General features: G+C 37.8%; 1 protein-coding gene across 1 annotated transcript in view; it reads right to left on the bottom strand.

The window, feature by feature from the left end:
• GREB1L (GREB1 like retinoic acid receptor coactivator) overlaps nt 1-23,352 on the bottom strand; it is a 243,099-nt gene that overhangs the window by 112,607 nt on the left and 107,140 nt on the right. Inside the window, exon 2 of the mRNA XM_043889229.1 lies at nt 4,674-4,781. The gene's annotated coding sequence lies outside the window, so the exon portion shown is untranslated. The remainder of the gene's footprint in view (nt 1-4,673; nt 4,782-23,352) is intronic.

The following is a 23,352-nucleotide window of genomic DNA, read 5'->3' on the forward strand; positions in this document are numbered from 1 at the left end:
CTACCATTGAAGTAGTTAAGCACACAGGGTCTGGAGTCACATGGCCTTCATTCAAATCCCGTACCCACTACCCTGTATGATACTGGGCAAGTTAACTTAATCTCTCATCTGTAAAACGGGGCAATACAATCAGTATCATAGATTTCTGTGAGGATACATAGATTTTATGTTTTTAGAATAGTGCCTGGCACAAAATAAATGTGCAGAAAATTTTAGAAGTACTATGTAGTGTTTTTTTTTTTTTTTTGTAAGCTTGGTGCTACGTTGAGGATACTAAGAAAAGTTGAGATGTATCTCCTTGTGTATTTTGGAGGCAGTGTTCTAGCAACAAATGACTACCAATGTACAAGTTCCAAAAACCGGTCTTTGGTGATATATACAATTCACTTACTAAACTTTACAATCATATATACACATCATTACTGCCTCTTACAGCTATCAGATTCTTTGGCTTCATATAAAAAATTCTTATTTAAGACATTCCTGTTTAATGCCTTGTTTACTGCCTCTTGTTTAAGGCATTACTGTTTAATGCCTGTTAACACACCCTTGCTCTGTTAAATATATTCGCTGATGAGGGAGATACTATGTGATTATTGGACCAAGAAATCAAACATGGTTCTTGCAAGTTCTCAAAGAGTCTATAACTCAAAATTAAAAACAAGCATATAGTTACAGTTTTCTTATGCTCTTTTCTCATTTTATGTATTCTTTTAAATTGTTATTTGTTGCTCTAGTATCTGTCTTTCCCATTAAACTGCAACCACTTGGGGCAAAACACTGTGTTTACAACTGGAGTTGAATTTAAACAAAAAAGAATACATTGAGTTTTTTTGTGTCTTACTCAATTATACAGTAAACAGGTTTGAAGAGATATTATGTCTTGTCAAGCACATTCCAAAAAAGGCACAAAATTTATGATGCATTCAAAACAAAAGTGTTCTATTTCATTTTTAGTCATTCTCCTTGCTGAAAATCTTTAGAAAATGCAAACAAAAGACAAAATTTTGAGCCTCCTTTAATAGTTCTGTACATTTAAACCTGGGTGATTCTCCTTGGATAGTTTCTGAAGCCAAAAGCAATTTAAGTACTGAAATAAAAACCTAGCCCTAATTACTTTATTTTCTAAGATTAACTGTTTTTAACTAATATACTTAGGGATATGTAATATGTCCTGAATTGCCATAGAAATGCTCATTGTTATATATGAACTAATTTCATAATGATTATATAAAAGCTGTCATAATTAAAAGATAAGGGACAATGCTATCTTTTCCCTTCTGACAGGGAGTTACATGTTACTACTGGAAATTTTTACTTTCTTCCTCGGAATACCAGAAATTCTTCTGTAAAATAAACACATCTCATCAAGACCCTCTGGAACTAGTATAATTACCAGAGGCAATTGCTGTGTCAGATCAAAGAAACAAAACAATAATAGGCAACGTGTGACCTCTACCATGTCGCCAGAGACCAATTTTTCAACAGGCAGAAGAGTCAATAATCCAGAACAGAAAACATTAAATAACCAGAAATGCTTCCAAAGTGTGGCTTAGCACATCCATCAAGGCTGCCACATTCAGAGGGTTCAGAGTCTCTGTGGTTTCTGAGAACAAACTTCTGGGGATTTATCACAACAGTCATTAAAATCTGCATAAAGCACCAGAGGCAAAAACCAATTTCCCAAATGCAGAGTAGAATTTCAAGAGATATTACAATAATTTTCCAAATGTCATAGGATGCTTTAACCAGTAGAGTGAGAAGAACACAGATGATTCAATAATTTCCATATAACATTCACCTAATTTTTCTTATTTACTTGTCCCCATTCTGTTTGGAAAGCAGGCAAAGAACATTAACCCGATAAATATAATTAGTAAGAACACATTAAAGACTTCTGCAGGGTTTTTGTTTTGTTTTGGTAATACTGGGTCACTAAATCCAAAAACAGGGCTTTGGTCTCCTTTGTAATGTATGTAGTTGACTGATAAGAATCATAAGGGTACAAAGAGGGGTAAAGAAATTCCCATTCATGTAATGACAGAGAGAAATACATTTAAACTGCACTTTTAAAAAGCACCACGAATAAAACCGTGCCTTAGTAAAGCAAAATCTGATTGATTTTCTTAGCCGTGACTGCAATGTCTTCTTTCAAAATCAGATGTGAATTAGGGACTGAACACACGTATCTGAATTGTTTAACTTGCAAACACTCGTTCTGCTGGTGACTTAGAGACTAATAAAAGAAGGGCTTAGCATAAAGGAAAAAGCACTGGAAATGCACGTTCAGTTCTTGTATGGATGCGTTACTCTTGCTACCTTCATCTTTCCACTCTGTCATTTGCCCTATCTTTATCTTCTTATCTTATTAACATTGTTAATTCTATTTGTCAGTTTTGCCACAATTTCAGCGCTACTTAAACAGCTGTGGGTTTTCTCTAGGCAATTATCAGTCACTACACTTAGGTTTCTAAATTAGTTGTTGAAAGGCACTTTAACCTTGAGAAAATAGACACAGAGCACACTGCCTCATTAAGCCTTACATTTATATGCATGTGGCTTTAAAACAAAAACTTATTTTAAAGCATTAAAAAATCACACACACAAGTAATTCAAACTTCTTGTAAAGTTATCAATGAGCAAGAAAACGCTTAACAAAGCCTATTCTGTACTACTCATCACTTTATCTTTTCCCCTTTACAATACAGATGGCAATACACACACTCTATGTCTATGTACATGTATAGAGTATATAAACTGGGACATCAAAATATTGCAGAATTCCTCTAACTTTTACTACCTGTCTGCCAGGTGGCAACACCTTTGGAAAGTCCCCACAATCATGTAAGTGGTATCTTGAGGTCATGGCAAGAAAGTTCTTCCCACATACAGATTTCCACACACCCCCCCCCCTTTCTCCTTTTCCCTCCAAAGAAAATTCTGTATTTCTATTCACTTTTCTTCTTCTCTCTTCTTGACTCTGACATTGGTTTTCTCCTTACTACTATGAAATGTACCAGGATCAGTAAGGGAGAAACTCCACACTTAAGGTTATTCATCAGCTGATACCCATTTCTATGAAATACAACTAAATAAAAAAAAAAATTCTGTAATCCAAAAATAAATGATACTTCATGAGCCGTTTATTCCTTTTATGTTAAAATAAACTCAAAGAACTTTCCAGAGTTAAGTTTTGGTGTTTTTAAAGGTTTATATTATTCTGCTTTGGGGTCAGTCAAAAGCTTGTTAGAATGATTTTAAAATTAATGTAAACTAGTTGCTTACCCACTTCTCCCCATCCCCAACTCCTGCCACTTTCTGCTCCAAGGAAAGGAAAAGGTGATATTTCAACAGTGTAAAATTATTCACTGAGAGACAAACATTAAAATGATAAACATTTTGGAAAGCAAAGTACACTTCAAACCCTAACTGTTCTTTCAGACCTATATTGACTGTTATAGTCGTTGCCAACATTTGGTAAGGATTATCCTTCCATTAGGCAAAAGCAAGCATTCCTTAGATAAATCAGGAGTTTTTGCCATGAGACTCATAAAACCTTTTCACAACACAAGATTTTCAAGAGAATCCTTGAAGGTTTTAGGAGGCTGCTCCTTTTACTCAGTAACAAAATACACCCCATGGTGTCTCACTGACCCCACTCAGCTGTCCTTTGACCTCTTCAATTGTTGAAGCCTAACTCCAGGGCCCACAGAATTTGCCTCCCATATCAAAAAGGCGAATGAGGCTTCCTCCTAGCACCTGGTGTAACAAAACCCAACAGTGTCTCCCTCTCTCTGTCCCCTGCGCTCCCTCTCGGGCCACTTTCCAGATGTTCCAGGCCCAAATGTTAAACCAATACTAGGTTTCAGGATCTGCGTGGTCACCACGAAGGAACACAGGAACCGAGCTGAAGTGGCAATGACCCTCTTGTTCTTTTTGGCCTCAAAAGGATACGATGGGTCATAAAAGAGGAAAAGATCTTTGGCCTCTCTTGGAAATGCCAGGCTATTTAAGCACATTGTAACTTCCAAAGGGAGGGAGCCAGTCTTGGTCATTCCCTGACAGTCAAGAGTTACCTAAGCAGTGTCCCTAAACTCTTAATTCTAAGAGGATTTTTTTATTTTCTTTGTCATAGAAGGGGAAAAGGACAGGATCACCTTTCTCCCCCTCCTTGCATTAAAAGGCTTCCAAAATTAGAAACAGTAAACTTTTATAAAACTTTTAAAACATACATTTCAGGGTATATGAGTAAAAAATGTAAATACATGCAGTCACTAGATGCTGTTTGGTCTTCCCTGCGGAGGCCAATATAATCTGACGTCTCCCTTGTTAGACAAGTTGAAAGATAAAACCACAATCAACAAAGAACCAAGAGCTGAATTCTTATTGTCTTAATTTAGGTATGCAGGAAATATAACACAGAGGCTGTTATAAGAAAAAAGAAAAACCTTAAAGCTGAGAAAGTGTTTTGTTTTGGGGTTTTTTTTGGTGGCAAGGATGGGGGAGGGGAGGGGAAAGCAAAGAGGAGAGAACAGGAGAGGAGCACATAGAAATATCTGCTTCATCAGTTTAAGTACCAAAGACAGTAGCTTTATTTAGAGTCTAAAATGTTCCCCCCAAAAATCTGACCATGAAAGATTTGGATGGGGGGGCATATTATAATTGTACAATACCTTGGTTTATTTATTAACATTTTTGAACCATGTTCATGATTTAGTTGGGCTGTCAACACTTCAGGGAGCCTGTTGCCTAGATTTTACTTGATTAAAGCTTTTTTGTACCTGTAAAAACAAAAAATAACATATACATAAAGACATGAACTAATTTCCAAACGCATTATATTCCACAATACAGTAACTTAATATTTACAATTCTACAAATATTGCAACCAGAAAATTTATCAGTCTTACATAATTCCATATAGATTATAAAGGGCAAATACAATATTCCTCTTTCCCCAAATGATCACTCTTTATATACCTGGAAATAATTTCTTCTTAAGATTTCCCCCTACTAAATGTAATTGGAATAAATCTGTTAAGTCTACATTTTGGACAGGTGTTACCATAATGCTTAAAGCCCACAGATTATTTTTATTTTTAGGAGAGAAATTGGTGAAAGATAATTTCCTTACTCAAGGGAGTTTGAGTTTTATAATTTCTGGTGCTAGACCAAAATTTATCATCTTAAAGAAGTATCAAAAATTTAAGACATAACCAATATTGATTAAAATTATTTTTCTACTTTTTGAAATGAACAGTTTAATAATTTCCAACAAAGAAAGCCTTCAAGAATAAAAGCAACTACTGTTTCCTATCCTTTTGATTAGTGTATTCCTAGAAGAAATTAAACTAAATAATTATAATTGCATATAACTGGTTGAAAATTACAGTGAACATATTCTTCTGCTAAGTAGATTATAGTCAATATACAAGAAAATATAGTCAGAAGCAGAAAATGAAATAAGAACTATTTTTCACTGATTTTTATACACAACTTAGAAGTGTTTCTACTTTGTTATTATGTCTGAAGAGAAAATAAAAGAGGATTTTTTTAAGAATATACTAGTTCCAATGCATATTTATGGCACTAAAATATGTAAAGTAATATCAATGTATATTTTCTTTAAAAAAAGCTTTCACTTTATTTTCCTTTTAGGCCAACTTGAAAGAGAGAAAAGAACCGCTTTAGATTTTGAAATAAAAATATCTTACCTCCCTTACAGTCAGAAGAATGTCTTCAGGCAAAAGCACAATTAAAAATGAAAGACCTGGATTCTCCATCTCCTGTGTTTCACACCCACCCACCCACCCACCCACCAGTAGACATCTTTTTGTGAGTCAAGAGTCTTGTTCCCTCCATCCAAACCTAAGATTACCCCATATGGTCAGCAAGGTCAAACTGCATTACTGCCAATGAAACTATATGACTCCACAAGGACCTTAATGATTAAAAAAAAAAAAAGGTCAGTAATCCAATTCCAGTTGCTTCAGAGTCTAAAATTGCTAATTTTTGGCCACGTGCTGCACACTTCACCTGCTAGTAATGACATTTTTGTATTTTCTTCTAATTACACTCAAAGCTAAGACCTTTGGCCCCAGGCCACAGACCCCTATTCACGCTGCACACATTCTCTTAAACGACCTGATCCTTTGTTGTCACTCTTTCTCTTTCATCTATTATTTACACCCGTAGAGAAGGAAGATACTCCACCATTTGTATAGCTTAAAGCTTCTAATCATCTTAATTTCTTTGCCTTTCAACCTATGGTTTTTTTAATAGATGAATGCCAAAAAGTTTGACAAAATCATTTTTTTTAACCACATACTTTTCCTTCCTTCCCTTTTCTTACTCCTTGCCAACCTCCTTCCTCACCCTCCTCTACCACAGAAGGTACTCTTGATCTGCCGGCATTCACAAATTTTGACTTTTACCAACAAAACGAATTTCTAAATATAATACAAAACCTCCATCTTGCTCTCACAGATTGATAACAATTATATTTTTTCTCCTCAAACAACTGATTAAAGTGGAAGTTTACTTAAAGTAACTTACTATCTGCCCCAGACTCCCTAAGGCATGAGCATAGGATTTTCAGAATTCCCCTACAAAAATGTCAAAGAAGCTTCATTGAACAGTTAGGATGTTAGTTATGTAGCTGAAACTTTTCAAACATTTTATTATCTGCAGATGCTCAAATGCTCACAAGAAAGGAAAAAAAAAAAAAAGAGGAAGGAAAGCATAACAAAAAATACATATAAAGAAAATTTTACCAATAAAAGAATTTGTAAATTACTACCACATCCAAACAGCAAAGTCCTTACATAAAACAGTCTATATCATTGTAATTTCCCAACATTTTCCCCACACTTAAAAAAAAGAATATCCAAACACATTTTGAAAATCCAAAGCACAGAACTGTTTACCATGTCGCAAATGTCCCCTTCAGATCACGGCAGCCACCCCAAGACTGTGATTTCCAAGATGTTTATAAAAGGACACACGATCCATCTTTGCTCTCTCTTCCTCTATTGCTCAGCTTACTCTTGATTTCTAGCAGTATTTCCTTGTTGTCTGTCCTCTCTGCAGACCCTGAAACCCCTTGTCTTTTCTTATTTTCACCATTTGCCTCAACCAGCAGTTCACTGGAGACCCATCCATCTTGTAATGCCTAAAGTGACAGATGCTCCCAGGAATGACCACACTGCTGAGTGAACAAAAGATAACATCACCTCTAGGAACTCCAGAGAGAAATACAACTGCAACCTTAAGACAGGGTCTGACTTGACAGACACTGGACCATAAACCTCTTCTAAGCGAGAAAGAAAACAATTGCCACACACACAAAAAAATCTGACACAATCAAAGGCAGAAAAGAGTGATTATTTGTGGATTGCCTTTTCACTCTGCAGCTCACTTTTCCCCCCTCAACGCTTTTATATTGGGGCAATTCACTTGCCAAGAGGCAAGAGAAGTTCTTGCCGTGGGCAGGGGTGGGGGGGGGAGCCTTTCTCAGTATCTTTCATTCAACAATATTCAAAGTGAAATTCATTCACATGTGTGTTTCAGTAAATCTAAGGCTTATGATACAGCATCCTTATGCCTGACCCACCTTGTCTGCATAAAGCAATGTCTAGATTCTGAAATGCTGGCTCAGTGTTACTGCTGTGAAAGGATACACATACTTTGCAAATTAAAAACACATTAGAAATTAAAAAGCAGTGTGACACAATGTCAACAATATGTGTAGCTCATAAAAGAAAGCTCACCATTCATTCATCGGACAACCTCCAACTTGGGTTAAAGAGACTATTAACAAGAGGATTCTGGGAAAGACTACAGCTCTCTTTTTTAACAAAGAAAAGGTCATATTAACATCTCCCAGCAACAAACTAATGATATGGATGCTGTAGATGCAGGGGACTCTGCTTGATACCATCTAGGTTGGGGGGTGGGGGGGGGGGGGCGGGCGGGCGGGTTGCTTTTCATTTTTAAAAGCATCTTATTTAAAATCTTCATGCAAAAAAAAAAAATCTTCATGCAGCAAAAGGCAAATTTAAACTCTAACATTTAAATTTAATTTTAAATTTACTCTAACATTTAGATAAATACAATGAAGGGAAATTTTAGAACAGAAAAACAAAAACTGACTTAGAGAGCAATTAAGAACATTGTGATCAATGTCAATTATGAAGATTAACAACCCCTTTTTATAATAGATATCAAGCAACACAGAACTCTGCTGCAGCTAAATGCATTATCATTTTCAAGCAGGGTAAATGATACAAATACCTTTGTTAAATCTAAAATAAAGAGCCAAATGCTCAAGAAAAGTCTGTCAGCCTTATTTCTAAGAAGAAATGTCAGCATTTACAAATTTTTTTTTTTTTAAATTGCACAAAAAACTTTTAAGTTACACTTCTTTTTCTTTGGAGAAACTAATAACTCATCCCTATTTTACTAGAAAACATAAATTTTAAAAGATATTTTATCTCTTTCATGTAGAATATTTGTGGGGCAAAAGAAAACTTTTTAATTTGATAAATCAACATATCTTTTTCTTTAACATTATCTTATGTCTCCCTTATTTCCTCAAACACTTCAGAGTATCTGCACAAACAACACAAATATTTCACAATGTCAGAATTTTCTGATCCTTATTTTAATACTGGAAAAACATATCTATATAAAATAATTAAATGAATGCACACAATTAGGTAGATCAATGGGAAAAAGATTAAGTAATTATAGACTGTTTATCAATATGAAAGGACTTGCTCTAATATGGACTTGATCTTTAACTAGACAGCTTTGTTTAACACACGCTGACCCTAAGTTGTCCCCCTAGAACTCCTGATCCAAAAATCCACCTCATTCAACACTCTCAAATTTTGGCATTAATATCAAGAGAGAGATGTGACCTTGAAATGACAGTTCCGTGGCAGAAAGAAAAAAAAGAAGACCCAATTAAAAGACCTACTTTAAGACACAATAGGATCAATACTGCACACAAGAAAAGTACACCCCCGTGGAAAGTTCTTATTGCCTGATTGATCAAAAACAAAACAAAACTTTTCCTTTTTTCAGGGCCTCTTCCAGATCACAGTCAGTGCCAGAAATCCACACAGGAAAAAAATCCATCAAAATGAAACCCTAAAAGGGTTTACCCTTCACCATCCCATTTGCACTTCAAAACCCTGTAAGGCCTTCAGTTAAACCCCAGGGCTGAACCATTTCAATAATAAGAGAGGTGGCCAGCAGTGATTTATCTCCCATTTGGCCTCTGGACAGAGCTGTAACGTCTAGGAAGCTTCCCTTCCCTGACTCGAACCCGCCCCCCTAAGTCTCAACCTTCATTTCTGCAGCTTTGGATATTCAGTACCTTGTAAACAACTCACATGCCCTTTCCAATCAGATGGCAAGAACAGTTTGTAACTCAGGGTTTTCTTGGCAATATTTTCACAAAACGGAATGCTGTTGTGATAATCAGAGCATTGAAAATACCATGTTAAATTTCAGGTTCTCTTTGCTGTAATAAGTTGAAGAAGAAAGAAACTTCAACTTAAGCCTTTTTCTTCTCACACATGTTGATTGTTGTCAGAACTTCTTAAACTTTTCCCAATTTATACCCCGATATCCATTACATCTTGGGCTACATCAGCCAACTTCCTGTAGTGATGTTCATGTAAATTTAAATCCTTGCATTGTAAAATGTCTTAGCAAATCCAAAAATGTGGAGATTTCACAGGTCACAGACTCCTGGGTCAGAAAGACCTTAAGAACAGATAGCAGACCACTATGACTCAATTGATTTATTCTACACTTGTTATCAAATTTGTTCTATAACTGACATCACACACACACAATTTTCCTCTAGTTAAATAAATACCAACAATGTCAACAGTTATTTAAGTTGAAATAAACGTACCAGAAGTTATCATATGGGAAACAGTGAAGCTACTTCTTAAACATGGAGAACATTTTGTCACTGGGCATGAATTTCCTATTTCAAAATTATGTTCATATGCTTGCTAATATACAGAGAAGATGAAAAATATATACACTCTTTTCCCTATCTGTTCATTGCTTTCTATTTCATTTCAGTGACAGGGCTTTGTTCTTTTAATTGATTCTGATAAATTCCATCTGAATGCCACATTAACAACTTGCCCTAAATGATTCCACTATAGTAATTCTGATTTTATAAGATGAGAACTTTCAGGTTATTCATTAACTTTATAAATTTAGAGACTCTATAGGCAAATATAAATGTATTTCATTTAAACCTAGTATCAGTTAAGAGAAGTTTAAAAGAATAAAATTAATTATATGGCCCTGATAGTTAAAAATACAAGAAATACAAATTTTTGTTAATTCAAAGAAAAGTTATTCACACTTTTGGAGCTATTTATCAATAAAAATATCTAACTATCCTTATACCACATTAGCAAATAGTTTTCATTTTCAGAGCTTCAAATACCACAAATTCTAAAAGCAAAAAATAAACCAACTTTTACAGCAAATGACTTTATTGCATGCTACCAGGTCAATGTATCTCAGATTTGTGTATGAGATAACATAAAAATTCAAACTGCATATATAAATCAAGAAGAACAGATAACTGAGAAAACCAAAGGGACATGACTTTTTCTATCACTGAAACAAACTTTGTCACTAATAACAATACTCCGAAAAACAAATTTCTTAACCTACCACACAACATTAAAAAAAAAAAAAAGCTTTCCTCAGAGAGTCAGCAAGAGTAATTGATCCACCACAGAGGAAATATTCAATCTTCATTAAATATTTACTCAGTGCAATAGGTTGTTAGGTCTATTTAGACCTCAAAGAAGAAATAGTTCCTGTTTGGTAGGAATCAGGTCTTGGGAGAATTGAATGGAGATGAACTGAAGTTCCTCAAGTCATGACACTGTATTTCAAAACAATGATGCTAAAAATTGGAGGTGTGCTATGAAATGATTGCTGCTACTTTGAAATCTGATACAAAGAAACTAACAGTTCAGGGAGTCCTAATTTTAACAAGGTATGACCGGATAAGTAAGCAACTTGATTTCCTGGTAACGCAGAACAATACAATTTGTATGTTTAAGATCTGTGGTTCCCAACCTTTTCGCCATAGCCAAGTCGCCAGTCTTTTCTGGGTCTCTTTCCTTATCCATAAAATGAGAGGTAAAAGTAATACATTTCCAGATTGAAGACACTACAGCTACAATGGGGGAAGGGAAAAGATCCCATTCACAACTGGAACAACATGAAGAAAGCACAGGACTCGTCTTAATGACAAATCCGTGATAACATCATTTTTTCAATTGCCAAAGGTGAGTTGGATGATATAAGTGAAAATTTACACACAGACAAATATGCTGCGTTTCTTATAGAGAAGTCTAATTGTAAAAATACTTGTTTCTCAAACAAAGTAATAACACAATTCCAATCAAAAGAACAGTAAAATTTGGGGGGAACATAGTGAAAATATTCATAAATTCATAAGGAAGTTTATCAGAGAAAAGATGGGGAAAACATCTTTTTGAAAAATGTTACAAGGGGAGGTGAGTCAAAATAAATGTTAAATTATAGTACGAAGAAAGAGCTTTTTGTTCATTGTCACTAAATCCAGTGAATGTTTTTTTTTTGGTTCTCGTCTAACATGTCCTCTGAGCCTATTTCTTGAAATTTCCTTCCCGTCTGCTGGGTTTCATCTCACAGCTCTCTGGTTTTCCTCCTTCCCTATGCTTCTCCTTGGTTCCCTTTGCACTCCCATAATACTCCGCCCAGCAATGAAATGTGGCGGTTCTGCAGGATCTAGTATGTGGGAGCCATCCTCCAATAGGCCCCATGGTTCCCACCTCCTGTGTAATCCACTCCCACATCGAATCAGGGCTGACTTACACGACCAGTAAAATATGGAACAAGTGACAATGTGTGATTTCCAAGGTCATAAAAGATATTGTAGTTTCTTATATGTAAAATAGAAAACTAATAAGAATCTACTGTATAGCACAGGGAATTCTATCCTATACTCTGTAATGGCTTATATGGGAAAAGAATACTAAAAAAAGAGTGGATGTACATAGATGTATAACTGATTCACTTCATTGTACACCTGAAACTAATACAACATAGTAAATCAATTATACGCCAATAAAAATTAAAAAAACAAAACAAAACTGGGAAATACTCCAAATCAAGTAACCATTTGAATTCTGGAATTGTTGATTCCCTCTACCATGTTTCACGTGGAGTTTACAAAAAAAAAAAAAAAATATTGTAGTTTCTTCCCTGACCTCTTGGATCACTTGCTCTAAGAGAGGGCAACCACTGTGTTATACAGACACCCAAGCCGTCTGTAGAGAGGCCCTCATGGGTAGGAGCTGAGGCTTCCTGCCAAGAGGCAGGACCAACGTCCCTAGCTGCTCTCCTTGCCTCCCCTCTGACAATCACTACTCTGCATCAAGTGAAACACAATCATCAACTCTTTGCTAAAGACCTTCGAAGTTTTATACTGTTGAGGATAAAAATCAATATTGTAAACATCCCTTCCTACCTCTCCAGTCTTATTTTGCAATGTTCTCTTCCTAAACGCTGGGCTCCAGAAACGCTGACCAATCTTAGACATTTCTGTTCCCTCTGCTGTGAAACCACTCATCCTTTCACTTCTGCCTACTGAAATTCCCTCTTCCTTCCAGATCCTCTCTGAAGCACTGCTTCCCTAATTCTCTCAGCCCTTTGCTGAAAGCTTTCAAAGAACCCTTTTTCATCTCCTTCTCAACATTTCATTCACTTTTGAGCTATGTAATCTATATGATGAATTGTTTTAATGCTTGTCTTTCTTCCTAAATTTCAAACTACATTGAAAGTAGGGACAATGTTTTTTGGGTTTTGCCTGTTATTGAAATCACAGCACCTATTGTGGTGTCCCCTGGTACTCAAAAATCTTGTCTGAATAATTTAATAATTTAAAATATAGGACTGGCACAAGAATGAGAAGCTCATTGGTGACAGTCCAAAATTTTCTATTATCTGTAAGCATTATTGTATGATAATTGAGGCATTATAAAACAATAAATTGTTTTATATATTTACACATGGACATCACCAGATGGTCAATACCAAAATCAGATTGATTATATTCTTTGCAGCCAAAGATGGAAAAGCTCTATAGAGTCAGCAAAAACAAGACCAGGAGCTGACTGTGGCTCAGATCATGAATTCCTTATTGCCAAATTCAGACTTAAATTGAAGAAAGTAGGGAAAACCACTAGACCATTCAGGTATGACCTAAATCAAATCCCTTACAATTATACAGTGGAACTGACAAATAGATTCAAGGGATTAGATCTGATAGAGTAACTGAAGAATTATGGACAGAGGTTCATGACATTGTACAGGAGGCAGGAATCAAGGCCATCACCAAGAAAAAGAAATGCAAAAAAGCAAAATGCTTGTCTGAGGAGGTCTTACAAATAGCTGAGAAAAGAAGAGAATCGAGAGGCAAAGGAGAAAAGGAAAGATATACCCATTTGAATGCAGAGTTCCAAAGAATGGCAAGGAGAGATAAGAAAACCTTCCTCAGTGATCAGTGCAAAGAAATAGAGGAAAACAACAGAATGGGAAAGACTAGAGATCTCCTCAAGAAAATTAGAGATACCAAGGGAACATTTCATGCAAAGATGGGCACAATAAACATGGACAGAAATGGTATGGACCTAACAGAAGCAGAAGATATTAAGAAGAGGTGACAAGAATACACAGAAGAACTGTACAAAAAAGATGTTCACAACCCAGATAATCACGATGATGTGATCACTCCCCTAGAGTCAGACATCCTGAAGTGCGAAGTAAAGTGGGCCTTAGGAACACCTCACTACAAACAAGCTAGTGGAGGTGATGGAATTCCAGTTAAGCTATTTCAAATCCTAAAAGATGATGCTCTGAAAATGCTTCACTCAATATGCCAGCAAATTTGGAAAATGCAGCAGTGGCCACAGGACTGGAAAAGGTCAGTTTTCATTCCAATTCCAAAGAATGGCAATGCCAAAGAATGCTCAAACTACTGCACAATTGCACTCATCTCACATGCTAGCAAAGTGATGCTCAAAATTCTCCAAGCCAGGCTTCAACGAAACGTGAACTGTGAACTTCCAGATGTTCAAGCTGGATTTAGAAAAGGCAGAGGAACCAGAGATCAAACTGACAACATCCATTGCATCACTGAAAAACCGAGAGAGTTCCAGAAAAACATCTACTTCTGATTTATTAACTATGCCAAAGCCTTTGACTGTGTGGATCACAAAAAACTGTGGAAAATTCTTCAAGAGATCGGAATACCAGACCACGTGACCTGCCTCCTGAGAAATCTGTATGTAGGTCAAGAAGCAACAGTTAGAACTGGACATGGAACAACAGACTGGTTCCAAATCGGGTGAGGAATACATCAAGGCTGTATATTTTCACCCTGCTTATTTAACTTCCATGCAGAGTACAACCTGTGAAATGCCAGGCTGGATGAAGCACAAGCTGGAATCAAGATTGCCGGGAGAAATATCAATAACCTCAGATATGCAGATGACACCACCCTTATGGCAGAATGCAAAGAAGAACTAAAGAGCCTCTTGAAAGTAAAAGCAGAGAGTGAAAACGTCGGCTTAAAACTCAACATTCAGAAAACGAAGATCATGGCATCTGGTGTCATCACTTCATGGCAAATAGATGGGAAACAGTGGAAACAATGACAGACTTTATTTTTGGGGGCTCCAAAATCACTGCAGATGGTGACTACAGCCATGAAATTAAAAGAAACTCCTTGGAAGAAAAGCTATGACCAACCTAGATAGCATATTAAAAAGCAGAGACATTACTTTGCAAACAAAGGTCCATCTAGTCAAAGCCATGGTTTTTCCAGTGGTCATGTATGGATGTGAGAGTTGGACTATGAAGAAAGCTGAGTGCCGAAAAATTGATGCTTTTGACTGTGGTGTTGGAGAAGACTCTTGAAAGTCCCTTGGACTGCAAGGAGCTCCAACCAGTCTATCCTAAAGGAAATCAGTCCTGGATGTTCATTGGAAGGACTGATGCTGAAGCTGAAAGTCCAATACTTCGGCCACCTGATGTGAAGAGCTGACTCACTGGAAAAGACGTTGATCCTGAGAGGGATTGGGGGCAGGAGGAGAAGGGGACGACAGAGGATGGGATGGTTGGATGGCATCACCGACTCAATGGACATGAGTTTGAGAGAACTCCAGGAGTTGGTTGTGGACAGGGAGGCCTGGCATGCTGTAGTCCATGGGATCGCAAAGAGTCCGACACGACTGAGCGACTGAACTGAACTGAACTGAAAATAATAAAGGGAAGGAGCAATTGTTCGTTTAATTATACTGAAATAAGGATCAACAATACAAAAAGTGACATCTAACAAACAATTTAGACACTAAAAATAAATGCCAGAGAGACAAAAGATTAAATTTAAATATCTATAGCGAAATAGATTTATATGCCCACCCACATCAGACCATATAAAAACTGAGGAAACAGAATTAAATATTTTTTACACTGATATTTATTGTGTACCAAGATTTATTATGGTGTCATAGTGAGAATTTAGCTTTCTAAGCCTGGAAATCACAAAGGATAAGATTGACAGATTTGACTAGTAAACATATACAACTTCCATACATTAATATTTAACAGCTAAAACAAAAAGAAAAACTTTTCCAGCTAATGAAAAGAGTTAAAGTCTACTATATACGTAAAGGAACTAAAAGAGGTAAACTAAAGATAGTGAAGGACAGCGAAGCCTGGTGTGCTGCAGTTCATGGGATCGCAGAGAGTCAGACACAACTTAGAGATCGAACAACAACAGTGTACATGATAAAGTAAAACATTAATACCTCCACTCCTGAGCACAATTTAATATTCCATCCATAGGGAACTGCAGCCTGCCAGGCTCCTCTGTTCATGGGGATTCTCCAGGCAAGAATACTGGAGTGGGTTGCCATGCCTCCCTCCAGGGGATCTTCCCAACCTAGGGATCAAACCCAGGTTTCCTGCATTGCAGGCAGATTTTTTACCACCTGAGCCACCAGGGAAGCCCAGGAATACTGGAGTGGGTCGCCATTCCCTTCTCCAGGGGACCTTCCTGATCCAGGGATCAATCCCCGGTCTCCCGCATTGCAGGCGGATACTTTACCACTGAACCACTGGGGAAGAAAAGAGTAACTAGAAGGAGATGCTTGCAGGATGAGATTCTTCCCTCATCCTGAAAAGGATGAGGCGATGGTACAGAAGAGAGGAGATGGGCAGTGGACTCAAGTACTAGAGGCTGTAGAGAACAGACAGAGGAAAAGGATGGAAGCACCCATACATGGCAGAACCACAAAGCAGGAGCCAGTGTCCTTGCTAACAGCAGTGCTGCTTTATCAGCCTTAGACAATTACCTCCAAACTCTTTTTACGTGGGAAAGAAATAAACTACTAACTTGCTCTTTAGAGTTTTCCTGTCAATGTAATCCTAACTGATACAGGAGAGGAGAGTGTTGAAAAAATACGCAAGCATCACTCAAAAGCATGAAACAGCGTAGTATATACAGAGGACAAGGGGGCTTCTCTGGTGGTTCAGTGGTAAAGAACCTGCCTGCTTATGCAGGAGACAGAGGAGATGTGGATTCGATCCCTGGGTTGGGAAGATCCCCTGAAGAAAGAAATGGCTACCCACTCCAGTATTCTTGCCTGGGAAATTCCATGGACAGAGGAGCCTGATGGGCTACAGTCCATGGAGTCACAAAGGGACTGTGTGACTGAGCACACATACACATACACAACCCAGTCCTAGAAAGTTTAATAACTTGCTCAAGGGCACATGGCTGGTTGAAAAGTGGTCACATCAGGAATCAGACATAGATTCATCTTATTTCAGCATCATGTTTTTAATCACTTTACTAAGTTATCTCTCATGCAATGGCATGACATGTATGAAATAGTATGGCAGGCAGTACAATGGTTTGGATTCTTGCAACCTCTTAACTAGATGCTCTTTCAGCATTTGAGAATGTTCGGGCCCAAAGCAGTTTTTTAAAAATGCAAACTGGGGAGGATGGTGGTGTCTTCTCTGATTAAGGGCACTTGGGAAGAAGATGAGGCTTTGAATGGAAGATGATGCTTTCAAGTCTTAGATATACTGGTTTTGAGATGGCTGTGAAATATCCAAATGGAGATATCTAGCAGTAATTTGATAAGATGCTTCTGAAGTTTAGGGGGAAGCAGGTTGGAGATAAAGCTCTTGGCATCAGTTGTTCTTAGAGGTCAGCTAAAGTCAAGGCAATTACAGGGACTTTTCAGGGACTCCCAAAAGTGAGAAGAGCAGTCTGTGGAGAAAAGGGCAGTGGGTACAGACTTGAAGAGAAAGGAGTATATTGAAATAATTACTTAAGAAGAAGGAGACCGGCCCAGTCAAGGACAGTCAAAGATATCACTAAGTTGTACTTAGGGTTAGGGACAATGAATTTATAGTGATATCAATCTGAGTGGTGGGAGGGTTTTCTACTGTAGCAATTACTAACTCAATAGTAGGAAAACTTGCTAAAATTTCATTATTTTTCCAGTTCCTTTCTTTTCTCCCAATGTGAGTTGCCTGAATTGACCTGAGCACTTGACCTATTATTTAAATTCATCTTCGCTTCAGACTCTGAAATCGTCAAAAAGTCTGTTGAGACTCTGAAAATCTTTTTTAAGAATCATTTTTATTCCCAGCAACTTGCACAGCAATATCTGTATTGTTTTATCTTCTGGTTAGGCTGTCTGTAAGGGCAGGAACTGTCTCACAGTTGTTGTTATTCAGTCACTAAGTCCTGTCTAACTCTTTGCAACCCCACGGACTGCAGCACATCAGGCTTCCCTGTCCTTCACCATTTCCCAGAGCCTGCTCAAACTCATGTCCATTGAGTCAGTGATATCATCCAACCATCTCATCTCTCTCATCCCCTTCTCCTCCTGCCTTCAATCTTTCCCAGCATCAAGGTCTTTTCTAATGAGTCAGCTCTTCACATAAGGTGGCCAAAGCATCGGAGCTTCAACATCAGTCCTTCCAATGAATATTCAGAATTGATTTCCTTTAGGATTGACTGGTTTGATGTCCTTGCTGTCCAAGGGACTCTCAAGAATCTTCTCCAAGTTGGTGATACTGTCTAGCCATCTCATTCTCTGCTGCCCCATTCTCCTTTTGCATTCAATGTTTCTCAGCATCAGGGTCTTTTCCAGTGAGTTGGCTCTTTCAATCAGGTGGCCAAATGATTAGCACTTCAGCTTCAGCATCAGTCTTTCCAATGAATATTCAGGGTTGATTTCCTTTAGGATTGACTGGTTTGGTCTCCTTGCTGTCCAAGAGACTCTTAAGCATCTTCACCAGCATCACAATTCTAAAGCACCAATTCTTCAGTGCTCAGCCTTCTTTATGGTCCAACTCTCCCATCTGTACATAACTACTGGAAAAACCATAGCTTTGACTAGATGAACCTCTGTAGGCAAAGTGATGTCTCTGCTTTTTAATATGTTGTCTAGGTTTGTCATAGCTTTCCTTCCAAGGAGCAAGCATCTTTTAATTTCATGGCTGCAGTCACCATCCACAGTGATTTTAGAATCCAGGAAAATAAAATCTGCCCCTACTTACACTTTTTCCCTTTCTATTTGCCATGAAGTGATGGGACCAGATGCCATGATCCTAGTTTTTTGAATGTTGAGTTTCAAGCAAATTTTTTCACTCTCCTCTTTCACCCTCAATTAGAGACTCTTTAGTTCCTCTTTGCTTTCTGCCATTAGAGTATTATCATCTGCATATCTGAGGTTGTTGATATTTCTCCCAGCAATCTTGATTCCAGCTTGTGCTTCATCCAACCCAGCATTTCACATGTAGAAGTTAAATAGACAGTGTAATAATATACAGCCTTGCTGTACTCCTTTTCCAATTTTGAACCAGTCCGTTGTTCCATGTCTGGTTCTAATTGCTGCTTCTTGACCTGTATACAGGGTTTCTCAGGAGACAGGGAAGGTGATCTGGTGTTTCCATCTCTTTAAGAATTTTCCACAGTTTGTGATCCACACAGTCAAAGGTTTTTTGCATAGTCAATGAAGCAGATGTTCTTCTGGTATTCCCTTGCTTTCTCCATGATCCAGTGAATGTTGGCAAATTGATCTTTGGTAATTCTGCCTTTTCTAAACCTAGCTTGTACATCTGGAAGTTCTTGGTACACATACTGCTCTAGCCTAGCCTAAAGGCTTTTGAGCATAACCTTGCTAGCATGTGAAATGAACACAATTGTATAGCAGTTTGAACATTCTTGGGCATTTCCCTTCTTTGAGACTGGAATGAAACTGACCTTTTCCAGTCCGCTGGCCACTGCTGAGTTTTCCAAATTTGCTGGCATATTGAGCACAGCACTTTAACAGCATCACCCTTTAGGATTTTAAATAGCTCAGCTGGAATCCCATCACCTCCACTAGCTTTGTTTTTAGTAATGTCTGCTAAGGCCTGCTTGGCTTCACACTCCAGGATGTCTGGTTCTAGGTGTGTGACCCCACCATTGTGTGTCCTCACGCACAGTATGTTCTTATTAAATATTTGTGAGATTGGATTGACTTTAACTTGTAAAACTCAGTATAGAAACTAACCAACTATCTAAAATTACCAAGCAGTGATTTTTAAGATTGCAGACTTGGAATAAACAGTCTCCTCTCAACCTTTTATTCTGTTTTTCATCAAGAGGTGATTAGGACACCTTCACCCTAGTATGTGCCATGTTGTCTTTGGAGTTTGCATGGGCCCTGCTGGCCACTCTTTAGGTTCTGTGACCATGGATGAGTCACCAAGCATTTCCCTGTCTCCTGAATCCTTGAGTGAAACTCAAGTGATTGGACCTGATGACTGCTGGTGTCCCTTCTCATTCTAAAATCCAGAGATCCCATAACCCCCGGAAGACCTTTAAACCACACCTGAGAACCACTGCCTTATAAACAGCAATTAAAACATGACCTCCAGGGCGTCTGTGGTGGTCCAGTGGTTAAGAATCCACCTGCCAATGCAGCGGACAGGGGTTTGATCCAAGGTCCAGGAGAATCCCAAATGCCACAACAGAGTTCACACGCCGCAACTACTGGAGCCTGTGATCTAGAGCCTGTGCTCTGCAACAAGAGAAGCCACAGCAATGAGAAACCCACACACAGCAGTGAGAAGCAGCCCCTGGTTGCAGCAACTACACAAAGTCGGTGCGCAGCAGCAAAGACCCAGCACAACCAAAATAATAATAATAATAATAATAATAATAATTTTTAAATGGGCTCCATGTTTCAGTATTGGAAAATGGGTGAATGAAACCCTCTCCCTATAAAACTGGGTTATAATCTACAAAGCACATTACTCTTAAAATTAAGACCCTGATGCATGCGGGCATGCTAAGTCACTTCAGTCATGTCTGACTCTCTGCAACCCTTTAGACTGTAGCCCGCCAGGCTCTTCTGTCCATGGGATTCCCCAGGCAAGAATACTGGACTGCACTGCCATGCCCTCTTCCAGGGGATCTTCCTGACCCAGGGATCGAACCTGCATCTCTTACATCTCCTATATTGGCAGGCAGGTTCTTTACCACTAGCACCACCTGGGAAGCTCAAAGACACTGATGCTTTATATTTTATTACTGCTTTGATCGCAGGTAAAAACATTTTTATCAGATGCAAATTTGTTTTTCAATGTAGGTTTACCCCAAAACCAAATGAAAGGGCACTTCAGTAGTAAAAAAGAGAAGAAAGCTAGAAGAACATGAGACACCATATTGGATCTCATGTGTGCTCTGGTAACACTTTCATTTTTTTAAATTTTTCAGATGAGAAATGAAAGGGTGTAAGTGACTCAAGATTGCAGAAGTAGCAAAGGGCAAGGCTGGTACTAAAATGCAAGGCTCCCTGCATACTTAAAAAAAAAAAAAAAAGGAAAAATGAATTGGTCAAAATTCCTGAAAGACAAAAACAGATGAAGGTAAAATGCCAGCTGGTTGAGTTTAAACAGAGGTTCCACTTTGTTCTTTGCAGGTTTGAGAATAAACAATTCTAGTGATTAACATGAAGGGCTGCCAGATGAAACATTCTGACTCCTAAACAAAAATACTTGTAATTTTGTACCACAGTTAGTAGATCAATTGTAAAAACTCAAGTAAATGGAAAACAAGGAGAATTAGCAAACCCAGAATACAATTTTCCTTCACTCTTTCAGAAGACAGATTGAAAAAAAAATAAAAATAAAAATAAAAGCCCGTACCTCCCTTCATTAGCAGCCAGGGTGGTGAGTCCCGTTGTAAATCCCACATATAAAGGCTCAGGGCTACCTGCAGAGCCTAGGAGTACCAATCACATTAGTGAAGACACCAGATGACCAAAGGAAGCCGTGAGGGTCTGGGAAAGAGAATAAACAAAAGGCAGCATTCCAAATGAATGCCATTGCTAGAGGCCGCATTGTAAAATGCCTGGGTTTAAGAACCCTAAAGCAGATTAGTTTAAGGCAACAAAAGATTCAAGTAAGCTACAAATAACTCATTTTGACACATTAAGAAATTGTCTTCATTAGATCATCAGGTACTTAAGTGCAATTATTAAAAAAATAATTCCACCTAAATTGTGTTTCAGGCACTGAGGCCTAGAAGAACGGGGTTCAAAAAAATGGTTCATGACCAAAATTCATGAACCAGACACACGGGCCTTTTCCCTTTGAGTCTTCCTGACATTTGAAAGGTCTATAATGACATTAAAATTTGTTGTACACAACATTTTGATTTTTATCACTCTATTTAAAGGTGCTACTCTAAAAATAAAATAAAATAAAATAAAAAAGGTGCTACTCTAAGTACCAACCAGAAAAGCTCAAATCTCTCCAACTGTATAGTGACTTTTCTTCCACACTGTTACCTCATTTACAAAGAAAATAAGCAACACTTTTGGGGTATGAATGGCCAACAAGAAAAGAAGAGAAAAGTTAGGCCTTGGTGTAACTTTCTGAACATTTTCTATCGCTTTACATGCTTGTTTCACTTTTGTTGCAAAGTTTAAACTCAGATACAATTTAGATACTTAAATTTGAAAATGTGGAAGGGAGGCTTACTTCCATGTGCGGAAGGCTGAGATTTGCTGCTATTTGTTTCTTATTGGGGAGGGGGACAACTAAGAAATTATGCTAAATAAATTTAATGACCTCCAATATTGTTTGCCATTTTGCTCATTAAAGAATCCATTTTGTTAAGACTAATAATACTGATGTAAAATAGAAACAATTACTTATCTAAAGTCCTGTAAAAAGACATGGTCTCATGTGTGTAAGAGTAGATAAAATGGCCTTCCACTCAACATCTTCAGGTGTTCAAACCATCAGTCAATCTGAAACTGTACAAATGTATTTAGAGACTCCCTTTCTCACTAGCAAATGAGCAGATGGGCAAACGTGGTTCTGATCATTTAAATAGTCTTAAAATCCTAAGGCCAAAATTGAGATGTAATTATGATAACCTTTCCCCCTAAATTTTACTTTTCAAAAATTAATTTCTTATCATTGGTTTAATTCTAATAACACCCCTCACCAAGAACAAAAACAGTCCAGCTCATACTTTCCCTTGAAAAGGTGCACCCATCGTTTTATCACGCACTAATAGGGTCATGAGCAAGGCTACACAAATACAGAAGGAAATACTTTACAGCTAATGGGCTGACGTTACCTGAGGCAGCGGTCCCCAACGTTTTTGGCATTAGGGACCAGTTTTGTGGGAGACAATTTTTCCATGGACGGGACAGGGGGATGGTTTGGGGATGATTCAAGCATATACATTCATTGTGCACTTTATTTCTATTATTATTACATTAGCTCCACCTCAGATCTCCAGGCGTTAGATCCTGGAGGCTGGGGGCCATTGACCTGAGGCTTTTAGGTCAGGTGAAAACTGTTGATTTCATTTGTGTTCAAGTGAAAAAACACTAGAAAAGTCAATGAGTCTGAATTCCAAAAGCTTTTTGACTTCCCCACTCTTCTAGGTTTAAAAACTATCATCACATAATAAAATTATAACAAGATTTAAAATGAGTAAATATGTATACGAGTAAATAATCAATCACTCTTGTTTCAGAGAGAAAAGATGTATATATAGAGAGGGACTTGTGGCAGAGCCACGTTCCAAGCTGTTTGTGGATGGTGACCCCTAACTACAAGCTCTTAACTGAAGAAACCCTCACCATTACTGTGGCCTCTCTGGCCTTGTCTCAGTTTTGTCACATAGACAGTGGCAGAAAGAAGCCCGGTCACGTCAGTGAC

This window comes from Cervus elaphus, chromosome 27 (assembly GCF_910594005.1).
Source record: "Cervus elaphus chromosome 27, mCerEla1.1, whole genome shotgun sequence".
Classification (NCBI taxonomy): Eukaryota; Metazoa; Chordata; class Mammalia; order Artiodactyla; family Cervidae; genus Cervus; species Cervus elaphus.